Source organism: Poeciliopsis prolifica, unplaced genomic scaffold (genome assembly GCF_027474105.1).
Source record: "Poeciliopsis prolifica strain line A6 unplaced genomic scaffold, Auburn_PproV2 SCAFFOLD067, whole genome shotgun sequence".
NCBI classification, from domain to species: Eukaryota; Metazoa; Chordata; class Actinopteri; order Cyprinodontiformes; family Poeciliidae; genus Poeciliopsis; species Poeciliopsis prolifica.
The window spans coordinates 398,037-416,337 of NW_026562442.1; the positions used below are offsets into that span (position 1 = coordinate 398,037).

Consider the following 18,301-nt stretch of genomic DNA (forward strand, 5'->3'; position numbering starts at 1 on the left):
GTATCTTTGGCTCTGCTTTTTGCCTCTTCTCCTTTGAAAAACAAGAGAAACCACTCCTTTTTTTTATTGGCAGGTTAAACTCTTCAAGGTCAATTCGCTCTCTTTCTCTGCCTCTCACTATAGATTGCTGTGGCAATATCTCCTGTTGTGTGTCTCCTTCCCCCTTTTGACTGATTCTCAGTTTACATTCAGATCAAAAGATTGTGTCCTTGCCTTGTCGTCTGGTTCCTAAATAAGCGCCTGCATAATTTGTTGAGCATCATGATTGTTTCCCTGTATGTTTATCAAGGGGTAAAGAGGCAGAATTTCTTCATGTGAACTGTTTTTATGTTGGGCTTTGGACTAGATTTACTTTTGCATAAAATGAAAGATGCTTCCTGGGTTGTTGATGTCTACTTTAAGTGTGAATGATGACGATGGAAACTATTTTTGCAGACAGGCGCATAGAAAATAATTGTTGGACAAAGAGAAAGAGAAAAACTCTCCGCACAAAAAGAGAGGAATGAAGGAAAATTGTTACTATGAATCACAGTATTTTGTGGTGAAAGCTGATGAGCAGAAGAATTGGAGGAGAAAATGTGAAAACACAGCAGGAAACCAGCGCCGTGTTCTTTGAAGCTTCACAAAGGAACTTGCGCAGATGGCTGCCAAGACCCACAAAGGCAAATGCTCGGCTTCAAGCGGCTAATATCACGATGACTTGCACATTGAGTTCTGATCATGTCATTTGTTTAAACATGCATATTTTGCAGCGCGTTTTCGAACGACGATGCGTCATTGATTTGTGCACATGATTGTGATGGCACTCGCTGTCACCACAGGCTGCAAAGTCGAGATGTGATTTACAAGTGAGAACAGCTGGAAAGGCTGTGAAAGTCTGTGCAGATTTAGCAGCCTGAACGAACCCTGCGTACAACGAATACCTGACAACGACACAAAAAAATAGCCTCAGTTTGCTGTGAAGCAAAGCTGCTCTAGAGCTGATAACAAAAAGGAGAGAACCTATTAGCGTTTCTTCCTAAATGACGGTATCTCGACAATAGTTGATATGTAGTTGTTCAGGTGTATTTAATGCTTTCATCTGGTGTTGAGATGGTGAAAAAAAGTATAACAGATATTTTGTCATCTATTAAAGACTTGAAGATAACTGCCTTTACTATATTTTGTAAATAATTTGTTTTATAATCTTATTTGTTGTTTTAAATGTTAGTAATTCATAGAAACCTGTTTAGACAAACCGAGTTAATCAGAAATGCTTGACAAATTAAGATGAAAAATATTGATAGTCACCAAACTCAAACAAAAACATTTTAACACAAATATACAAATGGAAATCTGAAATTCTGCTTTGACTTTTGAAAGTGCTAATCTGCTTCAACATAGAAATACAATTTTTAGACGCAGTGTCTGGAAAATGTATGCAGACCGATAGATAGATAGTTTATTCATACTATATGTGCCTGGAAAACTGATCCACATTTTCTCCATGGGGAATGGAATCATCTTTTGACTGCAGAATAGTCCACATGTACATGCTTTTAAGACCTTTCAGTTTGGTAAATCTAATGCATTTTTCTGATAAATGCCCGGTTGGATAGATCCAGTAGCTCTAATAGGTTGATTTAAAATTATTCAGTCTTTGGAGAAAATGTAAAGCCTATGTGTACTGCTCTGAAGAATACCCTTACATCTGTAAAATACACAATTTTGCCTTGTAATTTACCTTGTTTTATACTAAATTAATATTTAATTATGTACTCCCACCTCAACTTGACACATAGTGCTTTCAAAGTAAATCCATTGACTCCACCCTCCGATAGTCAAATCTGTATTCTGCCACTAGTTCTGGTTCAGGAAAGGTTCAGTGCCTATTTACTGGGGTATTGTGAGTGATTCTGGCCTTGTTAAATCCCATTTTGTTCTGTGCAGCGTGGAGGTTGGCCTCCTCCAGGCATGTGAAGGTGGAGGCTGAGGCCGGCACACTGACTGCGTGAGCCAGAGAGCGGTCCAATTTTTCATCCTTATTGCCCGTGACATATCCAAAGTGGCAGAGCGCCGTCCACGGAGATACTAAAGATGGGCAAAAAGGGAGGAAAACGTGGAAGTGTGCAGCTCAGATGGATTGAGGGGAGTGGATTTCCATTTCCGTCTCCACACTTCTGAGCAGGGCTCCAATTTCCTTGGCTCAGAACAATGCAGCTCACCTGTGTCTATCAGGGGAGATGAAGTTAGTGCTGCTTTTCCATAACGTACGCTGCCTCTGGGCTTGTTGTGTAGGTGTACAGAGTGTTGAGCTCCATTAATTCATGTCATCTATGTCAAAACCATTTGTTATTTTAATTATATGTGATTCAGTTGTTGTTGGACGGCAATTTGCAATTATAAAATCTCTACCTGACATGTTTTGTTATCTTAATTCCAACCTTTCAGTCTGTCACATGCAGGCAGAACAGTTCTAGTGGCCAAGGGCAGCATCAAGGTTACCTGTGGGGGATGTGCTTTCCTCGAGTAGCTGGGACATCACACAGCCGGGAAGAATTTCCTCGCAGAGAGATTTCCACTCTCACTTTTCTTTCACTTTCATTCACGTCGCTGAGATTAAGATCTCTTGTTGTAATTATTGCTTTGTGAAGTGGCCCAATTCTGCCAACATGATGGTATCACGCGATCAGGTGAGGCGGAGGGTTTCCGCCACCAGCTGTTCATGTCCTTTGCATGTTTTAGTGGGCAGCAGTGAAATGCACGGTCATGTGATATGTGCTCGATGTTCGACTAGTTCCTGGAAAACTGCCAGTGGCTTCACTTTTTCCTTTGCCTCATCTCCTCCCCTCTGCAGCAAAAAAATATATAGAAAATCGACAGTAAGCAAAAGAAAAACAAAAGTAATCTACTTGGGTATTGGGGATTTTTACAGCTCCAGCTGTGCAATAAGGGCATCATTCAACCTTTGCAGTCCCAACATATGGCTGTCAGCCTCCCCAAACACAGATGCTTGACAGACAGTCAATTCTGCTTAATGAGCAATTGTTATGTATCACATAATAAAGTGTGGAAATAAGCAGACTGTGTCCTTTAGCACACAAACACTCTTTCACTGTTTGTAGCTTAAACCAAGGCAGGTTTAAAAAATATATCTTAGTATTATTTGCTGTAAGTAAAACTGAATTGCATCTGCACAGCCGTGATCCACAGAGGGATTATAATTTGTTTTTACCGGAAGCCTTTCCCTGAGCGAATAAATTCATTCACTTTGATTTAGTGGCTTTTCCTGTCAGGGTGAATGGATAATTGGTTATGGTTAAGGTTTACTAAAACAATGGCAGGTGTTTCGATGAGAACAAGCAGAGATTTATCATAAATGTTCAAGCAGAAAACTGACATTGTGTGATAAAAATGGAAATCTTCTAGTGCATTTGGGAAAAGAAGATTATTACCTTTCAGACAATATGCTATTTCCTTTGGGGAGTCAATGACTTGTTTTGATTTTGCTTAGTGTTTATATATTTCCACACATTTGAGGCAACATTGAAATGTCAGGGTGATGCACACATGCTTGTGCAGCTTATTCAGGATAGAGGGTTTGGGATTTTATCTTGCTGTTGCAGCTTATGGATCTATCAAAGCCATAAAGAAATAAATTGTGTGTTAGAGTTCATATTGTGTTTAGTGAGCACATGATCGCATTTCTGCGTGGGATATGTCATTGGCTATGTTTTATATATGTCAGTTTAGGTAGAAACATGAGAGCTGCTTAGCGGTGGATCGTGACTTTCAGTCCTGTGTGGGAAATGCTGCTACTCCCACACAACCACCTCCTTCCTTTTCTCTCACTCCAAATTCTCTTTAACTTCCCCTCATTTCTCTCTTAACCTGCTCTCTCAACTATAACATGTATTTTAAATCAAAGGTTTGGTTGGTGGCATAGGGAAAACTCAGAAAAGCATTAACAGTCTTATTGTTTGAGTGGATGCTTAATGATATGGAGGTCATTGGGTTATAACCTCAAAAGTTTCCTCTTTCAGCTTTTCTCCATCATGCTTGTATAAATCCATACGACTCAGTGATTAATAGACTTGCATCAGTTATTATTTATACCTTTTACTAAGGTATAAAATGTTTTATTGACTGCTGGTCAGCTGGCTGAAAGAAGACTGCTGCACTTTCCATCACTGCCAAGGAAGACAAAGTTGACAGGAATAATTACACTTGCATGAAATACCAAAACTAATATAAATATATTGTATTTAACTACAATTGGAAACTAAAAGTGTCACTCTCTTTACTGTTTTAGTTTAAAAGAAAAGCTTTCAGTAATTTTCTGTAATTACGGTGATAGAGTAAATGTAATACAGGTTGTGCTTTAACAGTCTCATCACCTAATTCTGTGTGAGAATGACACAATCACTTTTGTTTGAATAATAGTTTAACAGAAAGCCATTAGTTTGTACTAAACTCAGTAATTGTTTGATAAAATGTAGGTTAATGAATGAGTTAGTCCACCTTGTAAGAGTGGGTTCTTGAGATCTTTTTGATAACATAACAAAATCTTAAATACCAAAAACTGTGAAACTGAAGTATGTGTGTTTTAAAAATAGAGTAAAAGCAGAAAAACAAAGTAGGGATTGTCTCAGTGACAATCCTTGTGTCCTCAACCAAGAGTTCGTCATGGCTCTCTTATATTTTTATTTTTTGGATCAGAAACTAGAAAGTTTGAGAATCGCTGACACGGTGCAGGTTGAACATGAACCACACCAGCTGAAAATGTAACAGGTTTTGGTTCCCAATCCAACTGAGTCTACCAGACTGTCAGGTGTGGAAACACCTTTAGTTGAGACATTAGTTTTTACTCTTAGTGGTGTGTCACAAAAATATGACGAAGCCTGTGCAGCTCAGACAGCAGACGACTACAGTCCACAACAAGAAACAAAGGTCTGTTTCAAAGTTTCACTCTTTTGTTAAAACTATAATACAACACATAAAATGATACCCACCAAACACATAGTATGATGAATATGATATGCAAGGAAATAAAAAGTATTCAGTCAAGACAGAAGCAGAACTTCTTTCTTTTTTGTGATGATGATGCAAAACAAATTTTGCATCGTCTGGCATTTCCATCTATCTGACCTTGGATGTTCTTTATGGCCGGACAGTAACGGCGTTGCTAAGGTAATTCAATTAACAAACCCTCAATTTTACTACTCACTAAATCCACACTAATCTCCCCTCTGAGTCTCCTTTCACACACTCAGCTCGAGGCGCTCTGACATGCAACGCTGACTCCGCAACTCTGTCCCAAACGGGACAGAAGACGCGCAGTTTCTATCTGCACACAAATATCCAGATCCATCAGAGGAGTGTGTGCTTCTGTTTCCACCATGCCTCATGTATTTGTTGTCCAAATCTCAGTTCTGGTAAATTCCCCTCACTCTGCTCTCTCTCTTCTAGGTGTGTGAATCAATGGGGATCTAAGGTCAAAGGTCATTATTATCACTGCAGACATGATTCAGATCTGACCTGTGAGTAACTGGAGTTAGAAAATGAGGAGGAGGATAAGAAGAGAGGCGATTACTTGCACCAAAAACACCTGGATTTGTTAAAGTACTGAAGCTGCCTCATTCAATTAACTTTTGTTTTTTGACGTTCCCACAAAAAATTGTACTTAACAGCTGCATCAGCCTTAATTAATTTCAGATTACAGTCCATGTTGCATTTACAGTCATAAATACGAGAAAATATTTCTAAATTAGTACCAGAAACACTTTGATTTTTAGTGCAAAAAAGTCACAAAAACAATCACAAAATCCTGGAGGGACTGATATTAATTTTAAGAATTTATTAACAGTTTATCAAGAGCAATTTATTTTTTCTTCTCACCAATAAAATAATGATTTCTTCATATATTATCATATGTATATTATTGTAAAAACAAATTACTTCATAGTGAAATTATGTGTTTTTGATATAAAGACGCATAAATTATTACAAAAAAAAAAGATCAGCTTCACGCTTGCTCAGTTTGCCTATGCCTGGGGCCGGCCATACCATAAAGGATCATTGAGTTTATTTAGCTGCTTGTTTCACCCAGAAAATATTCAGAAATGTGTAAATGTTTGTAATCTTCTTTGAATGTCACAAAACCAGAGAAAAACCTTCAGATAAATGAAGAACAGTGGTTGCTGGAGGTTCTTAGAAAGACAAATGGGAACATTTACAATGTTTGCAAGTGAAATCTTTTGACAAAGGTTAATAGAATAAACATTGAGTGTCTAAAAAGTCAGCTGCTAAAAAAAATAAAGTGGGTGGAAAACAGCTTTCCCCTGGGCTTCCTATTCGCCTCTTCAGGATGAATTATTTTGGATTTTAGCCAAACATCTGTGAGACGTCCGTGTCATTGGAAAGTATCCCTGACCCAGCAGGTGTTCTGCGTGCATCGCTGCAGTCTGTTTGTTTGTGTGTGTGTGGGTGGGGAGTTTGTGTACAGTGTGAACCTCGTGCATGCGAGTGAGAGAAGCCGGCTGGTGGTGAAAAGCTGCACCTGCATGCATTGAGAAGAGTTCTCTGAATAGCTCCATATTTGAACAGCCTCTTGTCTACAGATAAAGCTGTAAGTGATTCGTGGCAGCTTCCTGCCTGCGGTTGAGAAGAGTGGAGGGAGGGGGAAGCATGTGGAGGAGAGAATCAGAAAAAGAGATGAAATGAGAGCATTAGCTGTAATTACGGCTTCTTTTCTCCATTTGAAAGTGCATTTCTCTGTTTCCAAGAGAATTAGTTCTGGATACTCTGGATGGGTCATAGCAGCATTTCTGTGCCATGAATCAAGTGAGAACAGTGTTGCTTCGAAAGAAGTACAACATTTACATATTATTCATTCACTTTAGTGTTGATTTTTTATGACTAAAGGTGCCACAATCACAATCACACCTACATTGGCACTTTTAAAGAGTCAGTCTTGCACCAAAACCTCATTTTGCCTCTCATTTAATGCATCATCTTGTCCAGACATGCTGATCTCTGATTTGGCTGTTCTTTTCGGTTTCCTCTTATGAATAGGTACATCATGTGAGTTAAGGTGGATTTTGTTACCTAAACCAATCGAGTCAGAATAGAAAAGTGGAGAAGCAATCCTGCAAGTAATTGCAACTTTTTCCAACAAAGGAGACTCTTCTGTACAAAATTAAACTTGCTATTAAATAATTAAGTCTGGAAATTGACATTTGACAAATGTTTAAAAATGTTTTAATGTGAGAAGACGTTTCTTCCACAAAACTTATATAGCAAGAAAACGTATTCATTTTGCACATAACCTTTCACATCAAACTGTACTTGTGTTGTTTTAAGGAATATTAAGGAAAATTTTTAAATAGAATACATTATATTTATTTTTTCACCCATTTAGCATTTACAGTTTTTAAAAATTAGCCATCAGTTAACATCTCAGTTTGTGAAACTGCTTTTAAAACATTACTTCTGACTCTTAAATGTTTTCTATTATAGGTTGAATAAGACCAGTAATTTGCTGTGTCCAAAGTGACCTCTGCGATGCTCCTGACATTTGGAAAATTGTCCTTTCTTTCACCTATTTCCTTTGATTCTGCTGGTGTTTTTCCTTCTAAATGCCATTTCAACCTGTTCAGTCCGTTCTGCTCTGTAATCTACCCATTTTCATCTTCCTTTCTTCTTCAACGGCAGTCGACCATCGATGAGTTTCCAACCTTTGTTGGGTTCACATTTCCTGTCCATTTCTTTTGAAACTGTCTCCCATCACATGGCAAAAACACTCTTAGAAAGTTCTCGGTTTTCATAACAAGAAGAAATGTGGCGCCTCATGCTGCACTTTTGAGGGGTAGAAAATATTTTCACAAAGGCCACATTGCACAGGTTTAGTTACTTGTACCAAAATAAGTTTAGCATATTTTTGGAACCATAAAACTATGAAACATACAGCCATATTTGAAGGTATTAAAATAAATTCAGCATTGAAAACATTGTGAAGCATTGCTTTTGACTAAAATGACACAAGCCTTCTCTACTTTTGAATATTTTGTAGCAAAACTTCAAGATTGTAAAAAATGACCAGTGGCAGACGAGGTTCTGTCCATTTATCAGTTTATTTAGCAGCAAAACTAAAAATGCTGCTTATTTTGTTGATAGTTTTTGATTAAACCTTTTTTAAATTAGCTTACATCACTCCTATTTCAACATCCTAGCACTGATCATCTGTTTTAAAATTCCTTTTACATTAATTTTAAAGCTCAGTTCTGTGTTCCTGAATTGCTAAAGCATCATATTTGCCCACACCAAAAGTTACTCTTAGTCAGGAGGACCAAATGTCCGACCCACTACACTGAGCCCTAGTTACAGTAGTAAAGCGCTGGGATGTGTTGAACCGACTCAGATATTTTCTTTACATGGTTGCTCTCCTTCCTGCTCTCATTAAGGTCTAGCTATAAGACTACTGAGCCACAAATCTGCAGTGGGAGCATCACTCGACCGAGTAATAGAGCTGCCCCAAACATCTGCAGAGCACATTGCCTATAGCAGACACAGCAGCAGGGAGGCGAGGCTTATTTAAAGAAGAGCAAGCTGCGAGGAGTCCAGGCAGAGAGCTGGTTGGCAATCATTAACAGAGACGCGCTGTTTGCTTTGTCTCTGTCAGCATTTGTCTCTGTGTGCGTTTCCATAGTCAAAATGAGCAATAACAACCTGGACGCTTTATTTATAATCTTATATCAGCATTAATGCATCTAAAATTAGCAATGGTTGATAATAGGATGGTCTGGTTTAGATATTTCTTTGAATTTATCAATTAAATATACGTAGTGTGCTTTTATTATTGACTGGTATTGTTTTCAAATCAATGGGCTGCAGCTCATCGAAAATGCTGCTGTTGAACCTGAAGGAAATGAACCATATTACACTGGTGCTAAAGTCACTAGACTGGCGCCCAGTTTGTAAAATGACCGATTCTAAATTCATGCAACAGATCTGGGCTCAAATACCTTTCAGATTTTCCGTCTTGACCTCTAAGGTCATCAGAGGTCATCAGTAAGTCGCTCAGTCAGGACCTGAACTGAAAAAGGTGAACCACCATTTATATTTTTTATGCTTCTCTGCTCTGACGCAAACTCTCTGAAAGTCTGAGATGTGCAGAAAATATTGGTTCATTTTCGTCAAAACGTAAAAAAATATCTACTTCAGTGAATGTCAAATATGAGTTTTTTTGTATTTGAAGTTATTTTTTATGTCATCCCTAAGTTTACTGTTTTTATTTTCATCATATTTACCTGTCTAGTTTGGAAAATCATGTAAAAAACACTGCTGGCATCTTTGGTCCGGCTTTGTCAGCTGAAGAGAAAGAACGACGGTTTGTCAGGTTTTCACTGCCGGTCCTCCTTCGTCATTTGCCATCCCCTCTTTGGGAGATCCGAGTGCCACATCCGGTCAGGCTGAGTGTCTGGAGGATGCTCGGCAGCTCCTCCAGGAAGAGCATTAGCATATACTTACTCTGGGAATGCCCTTGACTGGCTGTCTGTAGAATGGGACGTGAGCAGCATCAGATACACCAGCGACTTCCTGGGAGAGACAGAAATAAATAGAATGAGGCTCAGAGGGGGGAGAAATCAAGACGAATAAGCAGGAGCGAGCAACCTCAAACAGTCATCATATACACTGTGAATGCCTCATTCAGAGTGTTCATTAATCCCACCTTCTAGTGTTATTGAGCTTGCACAAGGGCTTTGTTTCATCCTCTCAGACAATATCCACAGAAATGGTCCATAAACCAAGAACAAGTTTGTAAATGATGTGTGGAAATGCACATCTAATAGTACCACCGACTGATATTTGTTTTCATGGAGCAGAAGGTGTGAGTGGGTGGGGGGAAAAATGTCAGAAAATAGTGAGCTGAGAGATCGAGGGGCTGTGTGCATTTTGTCTGACAGCGGAGGAGCAAGAGAGGGAGCGGTAGGGAAGAGAAAGGAGTCGGAGCGGAGGAAGGGGGAGGGGGCTGGAGTAGGTGGGCGGGAAGAGAGGGAAGGAACGGCGAGCCGCTCGCTCGCTCGCTGGAGCTGCTGACTGGGTGTTCAAGTGTGTGATCGTGAGTGCTTCTTGAGCCGTCGTGTGAATAAAAGGACGTTTCTTTTCAAGCCACTGATGTTTGTTTTTCCCCTTGTTCCTTCTTCTCAAAGTGCAACATCAAGCAGAAGTTGTCTGAAGCCCTTCCTGGGATTTTGAAGAGAACCCAAAGAAACACAGCGAGCTGCCAGGTAGGAGATCAAACCAAACATCATTCAGGCATACATTTACATGAAGGCAGAGCTTTTGTTTGTGTTTCTGCTTTGAAATGAATGCATGCCATGGCTGGCCGCTTGAAATGGAGATTTTTTGATATGTGTGAGCGCGTCCGTAAACACAGGACACTGTACTGTAACTAGAGAAGTCAGGCTGGATTGTGAAGGGAAAAGGAGTCTCTCATCATAAGTGATGGATGTCAAAGGGTTTCCCATTTATTCCTGAAAAGTGCTAAAAAAATGTAAAGGCGAGATTAACTTGGGAAAATCATTGAAGGTTTTTTTCTCCTTTACATGTCCACATTTCTGCACACGTTTTTTTTTTTATTTTGTAGTTCATTAATAATTAGTTTTTGGTTTCCATTCTGAGTGGGTCCTGGCAGAATTGGGCTCCTCATGGTGGTTAGGATGAGGGTTGGGCTCAGCTCCTCAGTGGAGACAATAACTGAGCTCTAGAGAAGCCAACAGATGTGACATATTTACCGCTTGTATCCAGTTTGGATCTGGTGTTGCTGCTTCCCGTTTGCCTGTGTTTGCTTTCTTTGTCATGTAATGAGAAGTTAACAGTGTAATCGAATCACTGCACTGCCTTCCCCGCTGTTTGTCATTTCCCCCCTCTGTCATCCCTTATCGCTTCCCCCTCTCTTTTTGGCCTCATTATCCCTGATTCGCCTGAAATGAACGAGTCAGTCTCTCTGCCTTCCTCCATCCATGCATGCTGAGGTGCCATAGATGTTTTATCAAAGTGTCTGGAGCTGAACAAAGCTTCCCAGCCTCTGTTATTGTTTGAACTTTTGCTCACTTAGAAACACAAGCGAGGTAAAATCCACTGTGAAGTTTTCAGACTTCAAACTAGTTTGGTGTCAAGTCCACTTTTCTTACATCTTCTAAATCCTTACTTCAGTGCTTTGTGGCTCCTTAGAAATACCTGGTTGTGTTTGCAGCATTCATTGTGAAATTGCAGTTTCTTTCTCTTTCCTTCCATCTTTAAATACAGCTGCACACATTAGAATCTCTCCATGTCTCCTTAGCCTGTGTGGTGTGTATCCAGCAGCATTAATAGTTAAAGAACAGAGTGTTTTTAATGAACAGCTGTTATGGTACACTGTACTACAGCGCCGTGCAGCAACATGCTGACCTTCACCTAACCTTGCAGAGCAACAGTGGTTGTTTAGACACTAAATAAAGGATGGCATCATTTACAAATCACATATTTTTTCATGAGAAGTTTGAAGGTAAGCAGCAGCAGGAAGCAATGAGATGCAGATATGCTGCTTTTTTTATTGAGTGGACCTATGTGTGGACCTCCGGACTGGTTCAGGACATTAAAGCTTCCCTGGAGGTGACAGCATCGCTGCCCAGAGCGGCATACGGCTTCTCTCGCTCCACTGGATCCAGACCACTCTCTCCGTGACTCACTGCCTCATCCGCTATGATTGGTTGTCCTTTCTACTCCAGGGAAGGACAGGATGAGGTGGGATCAGCCTTTTCTTTTACAGTTCATTTAAACATGAAAAAGTTTAAATGAAACCTCCTAAACCTTACAACAAAGTAAGGTTTAGGAGGTTTTGCGTCCTTTCACGACGAGCATCCCTCCTCCCACTCAACTCCTCTCCATCAGTGCAAGACGCTGTGACACGTGTGGCAGCTCAGAGAGCAAACAGGGCGTGGAGCTTCCCGCCTGCTGAGACTCTAGCTTGGTTGGCGCTTTCAGACGGTCCCAGCTGAGCCGAGGTCCGGGCCGCTCCACCCAGACAGGCAGCCGACAAAACGATCGTCTCATATCAGTGAGAAGAGCTTCTGGAGCGCTGGTTCAGAACCACGGACAGCGCTGCTGCACAGCACAGCAACAGAGACGATGCTGGGAATCAGCCCCTCCTTTTATAGAGGCCACAAGAAATGACATGAATGTGACGCAAAATATTCATCTTTTTTTTTAAAAGCAGTGATGTGGTGATTGGATTATGTAATGTGCAGAGGTGGCAGGTTCACCGTTTGGTTACAAAGGGAGCAGTTTGTTTCTAAAGTGCAGAAAATAGAAAAGGTGCTTTTGATCAGGTTGTCTGGCCTGCCGCTGTGGTGCAGCTGAATCCTCAGAGCATTTCTTCTGGATCATTGGTGCATTACATTACAGTCGATCCGTGCTTAATTACTTTTAACACAGAAAGCAGCTTAAATTAGACATTTTTGTCCTTTTTTTTTCTTGTTTTCTGTTATGTTTTTAATCACTGAATGCTAAACTAACTGCATAAAGTTTGTAATAACTTTGTATGCAAAAATCATTTTAAATTTTAATGTTATTTTTAGATGTGTTTGTTTTATTCCTTGTGCTGCACAGTCATCTACTTGCTTCCTGTGAGATATTTGGCTGCATTTTCCTTGAATCTAAACCACAATGTGCTCTTAGCAATGTTTTGGGTGAGTGTGTGTTTGACTATACCATTTAATTATGTTGTCAGTGAAAAGACCACTCAGGTGCCATTAAATCCCAGCAGAATATTAGCTTGCATTTATGCAAAATATGGCATTTCAGTTATATTATGGCAGTTTATATAGAAGGATTTTTAAAAATGCACTAATAGTTAATGACAAACACATAAAATATTCTCCTTTACATAATCAATCAAAATTAAAAGCAGATGGTTGACTATTTGTGGCAGTTTTTATGTTATTTATTTTTAAAAAATGGTTCTCAAAATGTTTACAATTGTGTGTTGAGAACTAGACGTAACATTGTTACCAAATCCTAAAAAGAGGATGATGATAAATGGATCTTTCTCATAAATTTCTTGTGTAAAAAAAAGAAATAACTATAATCTCTCGTAAACCAAAGTGCTAAATTACTGTATTTGTTTACTGCTTTTGTTGAACCATTAGCTCCAGTGTTGGAGAATCTTTATGAGTTGAAGGATACATCACAAAGAATAAATTTAATTAGGTGCAAAAATAAAAATTTCTGCTGATCACTATTTGTTTAAAGATTACTGTCCCTGATCATCATACATTTACAACCGAGTTAAAACCCTGAAAGGGACTCTTTAACTTGATCCTTTCAATTTGCCCTCATCCACAGGACTCTGCACACATTTACACAGCAGGAAAGTGAAACCAGTCTGGCCTCTGAGCTTTTGTTTTCCACAGTGGACAGCAAACCAGCCATTCTCCATGTACTGTAATTGAGAGTGCTAACAACCAACCAGGGACATTTGTATATGTACCCATTTGCATAATCAAATAGGCATAAGTTAAGTGTTTTCCACCAGTGTGTTAATAAAACTATCTGCTAACGTGTGCGGTGTGTTTCATGGCTCATCGCTGCAGTCAGATTTGTCTATCTGTAGCTTTCTACCTGGGATGATTTTCTTTTTCCATCTGTTCTAGAAATGATGCCGGTCCTGTTCTGTTCTTGTTTCTATAGGACGTGTATCTGTGGATCTAATGTTGAGATCTCATGTTAGACAGCTTCTGGGCTGCAGGTAATTTAATGTGTCAAACAGACCAGACTGGACACGTTGACTGCAAGAGAACGGTAAAAGGAGCTGAGCACATGAAATACAGTTGTATGAGTTTTGTTTTTGAAGAAGAAACTATATATTTTTTCCAACTTGGTCTGCTGGGGCTGTCTCTGTTGCTCCACTGCTTAAATCCATGTGCTGTCTGCTACAAATGTGATCTGAGCGGTACGTTTTATCACATATCTCTGACTCCACGCTATGCAAAGTATTCACCAGAGACCCCTGTTTACTGAGAGGGAAGAGGGCAAAGCTGACAGCATCAGCAAAAGTGCAGTTTCTGCAGCACTGAGTGCACAGGTTACTGAAAGGTAGAAGGAAACTCGAGAGAAGCTCACCTCAGATGTATTTAATAGTTGCATAGCAACAACTCGGAGCTTTTCAGCAGATATAGCACCAAGCAAAGGCTTGTTTTGTGTTTGACAGAATGTGGAATAATGGGTAATGAAAAGAGGAAAAAAGCTGTGCTGGAAGACATCTACTGTAACTACGTTTATTATCTTTATCCTCATTTGGTGAGCTGTTTAATTAGAAATGAAAGCTCCCTGCAGCCAGGTGCAGTACAGCAGGGTCCAATGGGGGGATACTACTGATCCATTTCTCTGACAACATACAAAGCGTGTTGGAATATAAATATATTTCACTCAATGGTTTTCATTTGTGCCTGATTGATTAGAAATAGCAACATTTTTGAATGTTTGAAGGGAAAATATGTCAGTACACAAGTGGTTAATATTGTTTTCATCTAAAAAAAAAAATCTGCAAGACAAAGTCTGAGTTGTTTACAAGTTTACATTCTGTTACATCTGACATGAAACTAACATTCCAGAAAAAGAAATGTCTGGTTTTGTTTTGCTTCTCCAGCCTCTGGATGACTTGCCATCCAGGAATTATGCTCTGTACCAGAAAACAATGTCCAGCAATTAGCTTGCAGTCTTAAGATCAAGTGTCTTTGAGCTGTGCAGCAGGAAAATAATCCAAAGCACACCAACAACTCTACACCTGAGTGTTAACAAAGGTGAATCATTTATTGTAAAATCTGAAAAAACCTTAAGAGTGTTGTGGATGTAGCTAGTAAATAGGATATTTGTTTCATGTTTTTACTTTCAGTCTTTTATTTAAAAGGCATGGAGGCTAAGATCAGCAGCTGCTTAGAACTTGCTTCCTAAAAAAAGCTTAAATTTGTCCTGTTTTCTCCCAAATCCTCCTCAACATTTAAGCAACAAACAGACGTTGTCTTTGTTTTAGTAGCTTTGTTTTCTGTACATTCATTGGGGTTCGTGGTCTCATCTTCTATCTGCGACCTTACAATACGGTCTTCTTTTCGCCGTTGAGAAGATGTGTTCTGTTAGGAGGCCAAATCACAGAAGGAAGAAAGTCACAGGGTTATCTACAAATCAGACACGTTCTCCCACCTCGGCCCTTTAATGCACTGACGCACCCTGAAGCAGAGCAGGCTGTGTTAAATGGAGGGTGATCACTGATTGTAGATGTTATTTTTTTACCCAGCTGCCCCATCGAGGAGAGTCACTGTAGGAGAAACAGATCCCATTACAGATGTGGCTTAAAGCACAACTACAGAATTACATGAGTAAACATTGGGTTTGTGTGCAAAGTTTGGATTTTCATGCAGATGGAGTTCAAGGTTCTTGGGTTTTTATCACAGATGCATAAATGGGTCATAGACAAGGCAATGAGGGAGAATACATCTACATTTTTTGGGTGAAAATCTGCACACTAATCAGGTAAAATGCAATCAGTTCTTTTGCTTTTCCTCATGATAACGCTCCCGCTGCCCTTCTTCCCCCACCTTTCTGATTTAATGCATGTCTGTGTGTTGAGACGAAGTGAGAAGATGAAAGTGAAATATGGAGCGAGTGCAGAATATTTCTCACTTTTTTATTCATTTAGCTGCGTCTGACTTCTCCTCACCTGTGCTTAGATCAGCTAAAGAAAGTGAAAGTGTCTGCGATCACAGAAACACTCCCGACCCCCGTCCTTAACGGCAACACGTCGAGCTCATGCATTATTCATTCCCTCCACCTTCACCTCCTGCCAAAAGTCGTGACTGACTTTTGGAAGAGGACGAGAAAATCTGAAGCCATGTGAACCAGATTTGCCCTTCTGCATTTAAATCAATTACCTGAGACCACCTGTGTGTGAGAAATGGTGACACATTGTGATAAACAGCTTCTTACTTCCAGTCTACTTATCTGCAGTGCAAAGTAAACATCACATGAAGATAATTGAGAGTTTTTGCAGCCAAGTTTCAAGACAAACTATGTAATTTGGGCCATAATCTTTAAAATTGATAATAAATGGAGAAGCTCCCTCCACTCAAAGCCTCCTCAGTCTCTCTCTGAGTCATAACTGTCAGCATGAATAACCTCTCTGGGTCCTGATGTGATAAATCCCCCAGAGAAAAAAATTACCCAGGATGCGCATATAGAGAGCGGAGTTCACGAGGAGAATGAGCTGCATGGTCACAGTTCGTTCTGTGCACTGAAACGTCTCCAGGGTGGGAATTCAGCCACAACTGACCTGTTTCACTCCTTTTGTAAACCAGAAAAAAAAAACATTAGAAAGTTTGTTTCACTCACAGCTGCAGACTTGAAGTTTACACTTTACAGAAACATTTCAGTTTGTTGCTTCAAATCACAACATTGAGAAGCCGAACATTATATTTCAATGGTTAGAAATCAGAAGAGGAGACCAAACGGAGAGCAAAGCAATCCTGTAATTGAGATATTCTGATCTGACCGTTTATAAACATCAGAAAATGAAACAAAACACTGGAGGATGTACAGAATACAGAAATCTAAATGATACCTGTCCCGGCTTTTAATCATCTCCACTGGATGACCCGTCTGCAAACATAATTCAGGGTTGAGGATATTGAGGATTCTGCATTCAGGGTGTTTGCAGCGTTAGTTTTCTGGCTCTGCTTCAGCCACTTCCAAAGAGAGAGAACTCAAAGCTGATGACTGAAGACTCCAGCAATTTCTCTCATTTTGAGAATCCGACCAGATTAATGTCTCGGACTTTTGGCTTGTGGTCCCAACGACCCCGATGTCACTGTTTAAAATGATTTCACTCATTAGATTACTTTGTGATGAATTATAACCTAAAAATGTTTTGTGTGTGACTTGCAGAATTAAATCCAGCTCACTTGATAAAAATGTTTTCAAGCTTCCTCAACCGGATGACATCTAATTAATCACATTCTGCAAATTTGTCTTGCAAACACTCAGTAAAGATTTGAGATGAGAAAAAAAAACGATCACAAGAGAAACAACCAGAGATACGTGTTCACAACGCCTCTGTAGTTGGACGCAATCTCAAGTCAGTCACATTATTCTCGCTGTACTTTCACTGGAAACGAAGCTGGAGTTTGTTGCTGGAGCTCAAGAGCTTTTTCAGTGAGCTGAATTGCACCTTGGGGGCATTTCTTTTTTCTTTTTCTTTTTTTCTTTTTTTTATCCGAACACACCAGTCAGATCTGTGACAGCGTCTAACCTCAGGCTCTCCGCTGCACCCGTCTCTTACCCCGCCCAGCTTCTCCCTTTTGGCCCATCAATCACTCCGGCCTGCATCACGCTCTAGTAAGCTTGACTGGCACTAAGGAGTGAATCTGGCTTTGCCAGCGCTGGGTGTGTGGGGCTGTTTACATCCTCATGTTTCTGTTTTCCTCCTGGAAATGTTCTGAAAGGATGCAAACTACCCAGGATTACTTTAAAATTCTAGATCAGAGCAGCGCTTTGATTCTTGTAGCTTTATCTCATCTTCCCATCCTGATCTTTATCTGCTCTTGCTGGCTGGTCACATCAGCTGGTCAAGGACCGTCCTTGTCAGGTCATTTGGCGTATAAACTGCCCGTCTCCTTTGTGGCTTCAGTGCTCACTCCGCATCCGTTTATCGATTCCAGCGCTGATCCCTTTCAGGCAGGCCCGAATGTGCATCTCAGACTCGGAAAACATCCCATCATGTCGCTCTGCTCATTACAGCATCTGAGCGGCGTCCTTCTTTGTGTCGGCACGATGAGCGGTGACAGCACTCCGAGTCATGTCCTTTTGTTCTGTTTACTGGAGTGAACTGGGAGCCATTTGCCAACCGAAGGCTGAGCTGTAAAGCCGAGTTGGGTCTGGGGTTGAGTGCTGACCCAATGTTTTTTTTTTTCTTCTCCTCCTTCCTCGCACCACATGGCACCAGAAAGGTACGCTCCGTCTAAAATCATTAAACGCATTGTGCGTTTTCTCCTTCCTGCTCATGGCTGATTGATAACGATGCAGTAATGGATGTTTCTTAACTAAAATGATAATTAAAATGTTGTGGGAATCCAAACTAGATCATTTCAGGCCTCGACTGTTAATTTTAATTTCTGAGCCAGGAATGCCTTGAGAGGGTAATGGACAGCATGGCCGTCCACATTTATAAACCAGAGTAAATTAGAGCTGTGACAGCCTCTAATTAAGTCTCAAGTCACAGAGAATGATTATT

General features: G+C 40.2%; 1 protein-coding gene across 4 annotated transcripts in view; it reads left to right on the forward strand.

Moving 5' to 3' along the window:
• Positions 1 to 18,301, forward strand: part of syt1a (synaptotagmin Ia) — a 133,842-nt gene that overhangs the window by 49,784 nt on the left and 65,757 nt on the right. For 3 of the 4 annotated variants that reach the window (XM_055020458.1, XM_055020460.1, XM_055020462.1), the window contains one exon: positions 10,191 to 10,268. The gene's annotated coding sequence lies outside the window, so the exon portion shown is untranslated. Of the gene's footprint in view, positions 1 to 10,023; positions 10,100 to 10,190; positions 10,269 to 18,301 lie in introns of those variants that run through there. The other variant, XM_055020459.1, reaches the window with a different exon arrangement.